Source organism: Aplysia californica, unplaced genomic scaffold, assembly GCF_000002075.1.
Source record: "Aplysia californica isolate F4 #8 unplaced genomic scaffold, AplCal3.0 scaffold01024, whole genome shotgun sequence".
In the NCBI taxonomy this organism is placed as follows: Eukaryota; Metazoa; Mollusca; class Gastropoda; order Aplysiida; family Aplysiidae; genus Aplysia; species Aplysia californica.
The window spans coordinates 145,035-154,334 of record NW_004798294.1 but is presented as its reverse complement, the minus strand read 5'-3'; the positions used below and the strand labels follow the sequence as shown (position 1 = coordinate 154,334).

Here is a 9,300-nt window from a genome sequence, read left to right as displayed (position 1 = left end):
GTAGTAGTAGTAGTAGTAGTAGTAGTAGTAGTAGTAGTAGTAGTAGTAGTAGTCGTAGTAGTCGTAGTAGTCGTAGTAGTAGTAGTAGTTGTTGTTGTTGTTGTTGTTGTTATCATCATCATTAGTATGATTATTATTATCATTATTATTGCTATTTTTATTGCTATTATTATTATTATCATTACTCCTATTATTCACAGCCTTCAACACAGATTGGTATTCAGAACACAAGACAGCAACAATCAGCGCGTCTCTAGCAGGTGTCAGTGTCATATTTTTTATCATTGGTGCCATTTGCAGAGCTCAAAGCAAAAAAAAAGGGTAAGTTCTGAAACCCACCCCCCTCCCTAATTCCTCCCTCACCCCATCCCCTCAGCGCACCCCGCCACAATTCCCCACCTGCCCCCACCCTCTGTCCCCAACCCCATTCCTCGGAGCTACCTTGGTGTTCTGTAGTGCCAGAAAGGAGGTAAATTTATGTCCATTCAAAAACATATTTCTATGTGGATAAAAAAAACCAACAAATTTTCCCCAAAATCAAATTAAAATGTAATTCTGTAGTCTCTTGCAACTCTCAGGCTTTGGGAATCACCAAATTTTGGCGGTCTTTTACTTACTCACTTCTGTCCCTGGCCACGCCTTCCAATTTCGGCAAATCCAGGCCCTGGATGATTGCCTCATCCCATATTGTGCGTCTATAGCTTCCAGTTGGTCTTCCTCGTTTTCTTTTTCAAGTTGAGTTCCAATACCATGTCTGACAGGGTAGACTTGTTCTTTTTTTTACCTTCTTATGTTTGTGTTGACATCTTCAATTCCACCTCTTTCCAATACTTCATTATTTTACTCGCTTATTTTCAGTCGACACCAAATAACTTCAATGTTTTCCATTCACACATTATTATCTTTACATCTATTCAAGACAGATAAGCGCCGTATTTTCCCCATCAAAAGCAATACAAAGGAACAAACTTTAGGATGATACCAATAACGCAATATGCCTAAAAAAAACAACTGATGAGCGCCTGCTTCTACCATATTATCTTTACTATATAATTATTCAAATTGAATTTGACGCCCCGTTTTCTTTCCAGGAATCCACTTGCGCAAACCAACGCAAATACTGTGGAGGGAAACTACAACTCCAATCTGGCGGGAAATTACAACACTGCGTATGGGTTAGCCGATAAGAGGTTAGTGTATAATTTTATTGTTTGTGTTTCTACTTCCTCCATCAGCCCAATTCAGATTTTTGAATTACTTTATGAGGCGGGCTTCTGCCCTGCCTATCAGGACCAGCCCTGGCTGAGAGAGATACTATATCTCCGCAGCCATACGAAGATACTCGAGTTAGCTTTAATTGTATTCCCACTGGAATCGAGACCCGGTCTCCTGCATGAGAAGGACGATGAAGTACCTACTCGCTACACCGCAGACACTGTTAACACGTTTGAGAAAATGTCTTTTTTGTTACTAGAATGTATATGTATTCTAGGGGGGGGGGGGAGGGGGGGGGGTTTCCTTTAATTTTTTTGCTTTTGATAAGTTGTTCTTTTTGAGTAAAGAGAAGCACATGAATCCCGTACCGCCGTTTGTACACCATTGCACTCAGAAAAACCAAGTTCGAAAGTTTTCTCTCTCTATCTTTCTCTCTCTCTCTCTCTCTTTCTCTCTCTCTCTCTCTCTCTCTCTCTCTCTCTCTCTCTCTCTCTCTCTCTCTCTCTCTCTCTCTTTTTTTTCTCTCTCTCTATCTCTCTATCTCTCTATCTCTCTATCTCTCTGTCCTCTCTGTCTCTCTCTCTCTATCTATCTATCTATCTATCTATCTATCTATCTATCTATCTATCTATCTATCTATCTATCTATCTATCTATCTGTCTATCTATCCATATCTCTATACATCTTTCTTTCTTTCTCTCTCTCTCTCCCTATCCTTCTTTCTTCAGGTCTCCGTCGTGGATATTACGACACATATAATTTAAGTCTATTGCAAGGACAGACGGAGGGGAATGATGTCTGGGACCCTTCCTGCTATTTTTTCTGTTCTTTTGTTTTCTTTGTTTTGTATGTGTTTTTTATTTGTATTGGTTTATTCTATTTTTTGGAGTGTTCTTTTTGTACCATTAATATTATTATTACTACTATCATTACTATTATTACTATTGTTATTATTATTTTATTATTATTGTTATTATTATTATAATAATAATAATAATAATAATAATAATAATTATTATTATTATTATTATTGTTTTTATTATGATAAATATCATTATTACTATAAAAATTAAGCATTTGATTTGGCATTTTTCCTCTCAGCAGCAAACTACTTGTATAGTAGAAGTTGTCTGAGACGGACACCCACGGTCTAAGAAAAGAGTGGCCGTCTTAGACAGGTGTTTGTATTACACAGAGTTATTATACTGTGAAAAAAAAAGACTCAAAGAGAAATGGACAGTAGCGGTTTGTATGGTACTTGTCTTATACCAGTGTCTGTTAGAGCAGGTGCCTCTGTGAGTTCAGTCGCTATCTCAGGATTCCATAATTCTAGTTGACATTTTTTGGCCGTTTGTTAAGTTACCGAGACCATGGGGTGGGAAACCAACCTGCTCTATCAAAATCGTAAGATTGCTCGGAGTCGTCATCAAGATATTATTCAAACAAATTGCTTTGGAAAAAACTTGACACAGTATTGTGAGACTCAAAATTGTTTAAGTCATATTACTCAAAACCAAGTACTAAGCAGATAGAACTTCGAACTTCTGAGGTCGCGCAATGTCAGCTTAAATTAACTCAGCATTATTATACAATTATTTGTATATATTAACATAGCATTGTTATACAATTATTATACATTAACTTAACATTACTATACCATTATTAAACATTGACTTAACATTGTTATACAATTATTATACATCAACTTAACAATGCTATACAATTTTCATACATTAACTTAACTTTTTAATACACATTATCTCTCCACAGCGCAAATCCGACTGCGGCCCCTCCTCCGGCCTACTCAGAAGTTGTGAAATCGTGAGCGCACCGAACAGCACTAGTGTCTCTGCGGCCTTGTGTGTGGAGGGACGCCTGCGGGGATGGGGACCTGGCGGCGGAGACCATAGACTTGCATTGTGATAATAATATTCTAGACCGTACACTCTGACGTAATTCCGGTTCATCGATGAGTGCAAAATTGGGCTCTGTTATTTTGGAGCCAATAAATAAAAAAGCGTGGGGGGTTGCTTGCCCATTCTGCTATATACATCAATAAAATGTTATTTACCTATTTATTGATTGATTGATAGCAAAACTGTTTTTTTGGTTTTTTTGGTTTTTGGCCCTTCATTTCCATGCCCTTGGTGCACACTACATTGCGGTAAAAAATTCGAGGCTATTTCCTAAACTATTGTACATAGACTATCCAGCTTTTGCAAAAACACGTGTATCAATTGTCTTCACAGTAATAAAGTAATAACAGACCAATATATTTGTAAGCGCGTGTTAGCTGTATTCTAATTTAAAAAAATACTCCTTGATAAATACCCCAAAAAAATCCAAGTGGGTGCTTTCTACATATTTTAAAAAGGTTTAAAAAGGGCAATATCACTTTTAAAAGAAAGTCTGTCATTTTTAAAAAAAATCACGACATTGTGCTTATTGAAGGCATGTTTTTGAGAACCTCTAGTGCAAAACTTGTGATCACTACAAAGTTTTGACACTAAAAGTGTCGTTGGTGAGCTGTGACGTAGACCACATATGTACGCAATAAATGTGTATGAGAAGCGGGAAGTGCTGTGAATAATTTCACTCTCCGCATGGAGGAGATTTATAATATTTTATATAAAATTATGAAGAAAAGTTATTTATTCTAGCCCCAAGTATTGCAGAAAATTATGATTAAATTAAGACAAATTAATACAAACTGATTTGCAAAGTAGGGGTGACCTGACAAAGAGATATTTGGGGATACGTTGTGCCACGAATTTTTGACCGCACTATACTGCAGACACTTTTTACATTATGAATAAAGATTAGAGAGCGGCGGCCATGGCGGGTCTCGGTCTAGGATATTACACATAAATCAAGTCTATTGTGGAGACAGACAGAAAAGTTACGTTTGGAACCTTTCTTGATATTTTTTTCTTTCCTTTTCATTTCATTTGTGTGGGTACGTCGTGTGGGTGGTGGAGGAGGGGGGGGGGGGCGTGGGTTTTGTTTGATGTGTTTTTGGTTTTTGGTTTTTTTTAAAGGTTTTTTTTTCTTTGGTGAGGGGGGGGGGGGGGTGGGGGGTTGAGGGGGGGGGGGCCGTTCAAATTTGGAATTTTTTTGTTTAGGGGTAATTTTGTGGTGGGGGATTGGTTTTAAAACTATTCCCCCGTTTTTAGTTTAACTCAAACTTTGAGAAAATAACAGTTTCGACCCCCCCTTTGTCCTTTGCCTATTTGATTGCTTTGTTTGTTTTGTTTTGTTTTCGCTTTTCTCTTTGGTTTTTGCTTTTTTGTTATTCATTGTTATTGTATTTTTCTTTGGGGGAGGGGGTGGCTGGGGGAACACAATTTGCTGTTTTGCTTTATACTTTAATTTTTTTAAAAATTATCTTTGCTTCTTCAAGATAGTACGGGTAATTGATATACATAGAGCTTTCTGTTGAGCACGAATTTGCGCAATAAAATGCTTTCTATTCCTATTATTGTTTTTATTGTTATTATTGTTATTGTTTTATTATTATTATTACTATTATTATTATTATTATTATTATGATCAACATCATCATCATCATTATCATCATCTTCATTATTTTTATTATTATTATTATTATTATTATTATTATTATTATTATTATTATTATTATATTGTCGTCATCATTATTATTATTGTTATTATTATCGTCATCATTATTATTATTGTTATTTTTATTATTATTACTATTACTGTTATTTATTTATTATTGTCTGTTTGTTTGGTTAGAGAGAACTTCATCGACACAATAACGTTCATAATTTGTGGAAAATAAAACAACCCATGGAGAAAACGGAGAGAAGGAAAGAAGGGAGTTTAGTGGCGTCCACCAGTCACCCGCATGATTACAAAGTCTTGATTACACTAAAATTAATAGCTTTATAGTGCGGTCAAAAATTCCTGGCGCAACTTATCCCCATATATCTCTTTAACTTGTGAACCAAAGTCACCCATACTTTGCACAGCAGTTTGTATCAATTTGTCTTAACTTAATAATATTTTTCAACAACAATTGAGGCTCGATTGAAAAACCTTTCTTCATAAATTTATATAAAATCTCCATCATGCGGAAAATGTGATTGTTCACGCACTTCCCGCTTCTGGCACACATTTTGCCTACGCATGTGGCCTACGTCACAGCTCTCCAATGACACTTATTAGTGGCAAAACGTTTTACAAAAAATAGTTTTATAATAATGCGATGAGAAGAAAAAAACAGACTTCCTTTTAAAAGCGATATTGCCCGAGCTGTAAACTTTTAAAAATCTGTAGCAACCATCGACTGGGAATTTTTATTAGTATTTATTAAGGAATTTTCTAGAATACAGTGTGCAGGAGTTTGAAAAAATATTCGCTTGTCAAGGCAAATTGATATAAGTCACTGTGCAAAAGTTGGAGAATCTATGTTCCATAGGTAGGCCAAAGGAAATATTTCACTATAAGTTGCACCCTGAATTTTTGACCGCACATGTTATGTTTATCTTACTATTAATGGAGCTAAGACCAAATTTTGCGAACAGTATATTCTCAAAAACTATCCAATGAAAAAATATGAAACTTTGCCAGTACCCACAACTTGAAACGTAGTGTTGCACTGTTGTATTTTCATTAAGATCAAATGTGTAAGAAGAAAACCAAGTTTAAGTTAAATTCAGTCCTTTTGTAGCGATCGCCATCATTTGCTTCGACATTGTATATTCACTGCGGAGTGCCGACTACGCCAAAGGATATAATTAAATACTCTCTGGTTGTACATTAAGGAGTTTACGGGAATTCCCTGTTTCGGTCTTTCGCCTTTTGGGGGAGGAGGAGGAGATGTAGGTGTAGATGGAGAAGAAGAAGAAGAAGAAGAAGAAGAAGAAGAAGAAGAAGAAGAAGAAGAAGGAAGAAGAGGAGGAGGAGCAGGATGATGAGGAGGAGGGGGAATTAGAGGAGGGGGAGGAGGGGGAGAGCAAGAAAAAAAAGAAGGAGAAAAAGAATCAAGTAGTATTACATCTTACAAAGTGGTGACTTTTTCGTTTGTTACCCTACCTTGGGAGAGAGAGGGAAGAGAGAGAGAGAGAGAGAGAGAGAGAGAGAGAGAGAGAGAGAGAGAGAGAGGAGGTCCGATAGCACTACCAGAGGGAGGGTGGTGAGTGACAGGGAGGGTGTCGTCGAAAGCGCAAAGAGTAGTCTAGCCTACCGTAGGCCTACTTAATGTATCGAGATAAATCGAGATCAAGAAAAATCACAAAATGAAAGTGTAATCTAGATCTGTGATATTTCGATAACCTATTGAATATTGAAAGTGGATTTTTCTAGCTGAGCATTATAGATTCTAAGATCTAGATCTAGGCTAGATCTATGTGAATCTTAGATCGAGATCAAGAATGATGAAAGTATTGAACGTGGATTTTTTCCTGCTGTGAATAAATCTAGAGTATAGAACTAGGCTGTAGGTGAATCTAGACCGAGATCAAGAACCATGAAAGTATTCTTGAAAGTGGGTTTTTCCTACTGTGAATAGGTTTAGAAATCTAGGCCATCTGTGACGCCTGTCGGTTGTTAAAAATGTGAATATCTAAACTTAGATCTATCTAAGGGCCAAGACTCTTTCCTTCACTTATTGGCCTATGTCTTTATAATCCTTCGAGATCTAGGCTAGATCTAGAATCTAGATTAGGTTCTTCTAGGAAGCAATAATTGGCATGTAGGCCTAACTCTTTTTTAAAAAAGTGATTGAGCTGGAACTTTTGTTGAAAATGCCACGTCTTCGAAGAGGGAGAAGAAGTCTTACACCTAGAGGTAGTCAAGAGGGGGTGCTACATGGATACATTCAAGGTAAAATATTAAATGTTTTGTTTCTTTCCTGTTTTCAGTCTTTTTCATCTTCTTAACTTTCCAAATAATTCTTCATTATTATTCCGTTCGTAGAACGGGAACTTTAATTACTAGTATGAATAAAAACGCGACGTGTGTCAGCAGATTACTAATGTGTTTTGTTTTCTATGCTGTCCTTATGAGTATGTAATTAGTATAAGAATGATTTGGCCAAGAAAGTTATTTCTTAAGTGGATTGCTTGTACATATGATATGTATTTTTGAATGCATATTGTGTGTATGTGTGTGTATTTGTGTGTGAGAAAATGTGTGTGTGTGTGTGATGTGTATGTGCGTGTGTGTGTGTGTATGTGTGTGTGTGTGTGTGTGTGTGTGTGTATGTGTGTGCTTTGCGTGTGTGTGTGAAAATTATCTTCAGTAATTATGGCATCGATATAAAGTGCTCAGAGCCCATACTTATATGGACATAGCGCATAATATAAATACAATGTTATAAATCTAAAGACAAAGAAATTAGTGCGGTTCAATCAAACAAAACTCAACACGTATTTTTCAACCTTTTCCAAATTTTCCCCTCTGTACTTTTCTTTAAACACGCTGTACATGCATGAGCAGTGAACACTTTTAATATGTTTCTCTTCTTTTTGGCTGTACACAGTGTTTTCTATAACTATATGATCTTCAGTGAAACCTATAAATCTTACACATGAATAACCGTGGACTGCATAGAAAGAATTTCTATCGAGTTCATCGGTTTTTCTACTGGGACGTTGTAAAAAATGAAATGTCATAGGTTTAACATCCCTGTCAACACTATACTGTTATTCAACAGGCGGGACCTCCGAATGGACAAAGTCAAGTGGGAAATTCATGTAAAGTGCCTTTCCCAAAGACACAACTTCGGACCGAGCTGAGGCTCGAACCCCGAACCCGCAATCTCACGACTACGAGTCCAGTAGTCTAACCACTGGGCTATCGACGCTACGGGACATTTGATCCTTCTCAGTCCAGGTTGGCCTTGACTGGTTGGGTCGGCACCTGCATCATAATATATTATGGGGCCAGGCGCGGATTTTTCACCAGTTTTGGGCTCAGATATCAATTTTTTAGAAGTAAACATATTGTCTCGATAAAGTTACTCTTTTTTCGATTCCCCGTAATTGTAAGATGAAATGCAAAAAAAACAGGGCAACAAATACAGCTGCACGTGTTCGTGGTAACGAGCCAAAATAGAACAGCGATTATGTTAATGAATGCTATTCTATTTGACCTACTCAGGAGAATCAAAACCCTGACAAAACTTATGAAAGTATGCATCGTTCGAAAGCGCAGTATCCAAAAAGTTCCAAAATATCGATGCCTTTTATTTGTTTTCGCGGACGGAATTCCTTCACCGAGTGTTGTATTCCTTGAATTTGTCCAGTTCTGGCCAACTCATCGGTTGCTACTTGTATATGTCAACAATGTCATGACCCGAATACGATCTGAGCCGAATGAAACTTCGTGTCTCTTTGGTTGCTGATATCTTTGGGGACTTTTTCTGTCCTTTTGTCTTAATGTTTAACGTTTTTCAAAGACATATTTTCATTTCGCTTGCTGTTCTATTTTATCTGTCTGCACTGTGTACGTTTGGCCCTGGTAGCAACAATTTAGTATTAACATTGATCTGACGAGCTGTTTCTCTATCCTGTTTGGGAAGTTTTAATGGGAACGGAAAGTGGCAAGTTGGTATGTCACATGTGACCTCATTTCCTTCTGGTTTCAAATTCCCTGCCCATTTTTTCGTCTTATGCGAACATTCTTCCAAGGCATTTGAATCTTTGTACTTGTTTCAGTTGTATTTTGGTGACTTGGAGATTTTAAGAGACATGATTTATGGGGGTCTTCATTACATCTGTTTTAGTTGTGCGCTTTTCCATTTCAAAAGGTTATTTTTCTTTATTCAATTGAATGATGTGTTCCTGGCCATTGTGTGAGGCTCTGGTCGTCAGCGAAGAGTAGTTCGTTAAGTTGTTCTAAGTTGTCATTTACGTTTCTTGCGTTATCTTGCCCTTTTAGACGATGAAGAGTATGGCGAAATGACAAGACCCGAGCTTGTCCATTCAATTCTTTCTCACAAACTTACATACTCTTTCTTTCTCTGTCTCTTACACTGTCTCTGCCTCTGTGTCTGTTTCAGCCTCAGTCTCCTGCTCTCTCCTCTCTCCCCTCCTCTCTCTCTCTCTCTCTCTCTCTCTC

General features: G+C 37.2%; 1 long non-coding RNA gene across 1 annotated transcript; it reads left to right on the top strand.

Moving 5' to 3' along the window:
* The first annotated feature begins 225 nt into the window (after nt 1-225).
* LOC101861476 lies at nt 226-3,171 on the top strand. Its single transcript, XR_004859308.1, has 3 exons — nt 226-321; nt 1,092-1,190; nt 2,986-3,171. It is a non-coding gene; the product is annotated as an uncharacterized LOC101861476 (long non-coding RNA).
* Nucleotides 3,172-9,300: the final 6,129 nt, after the last annotated feature.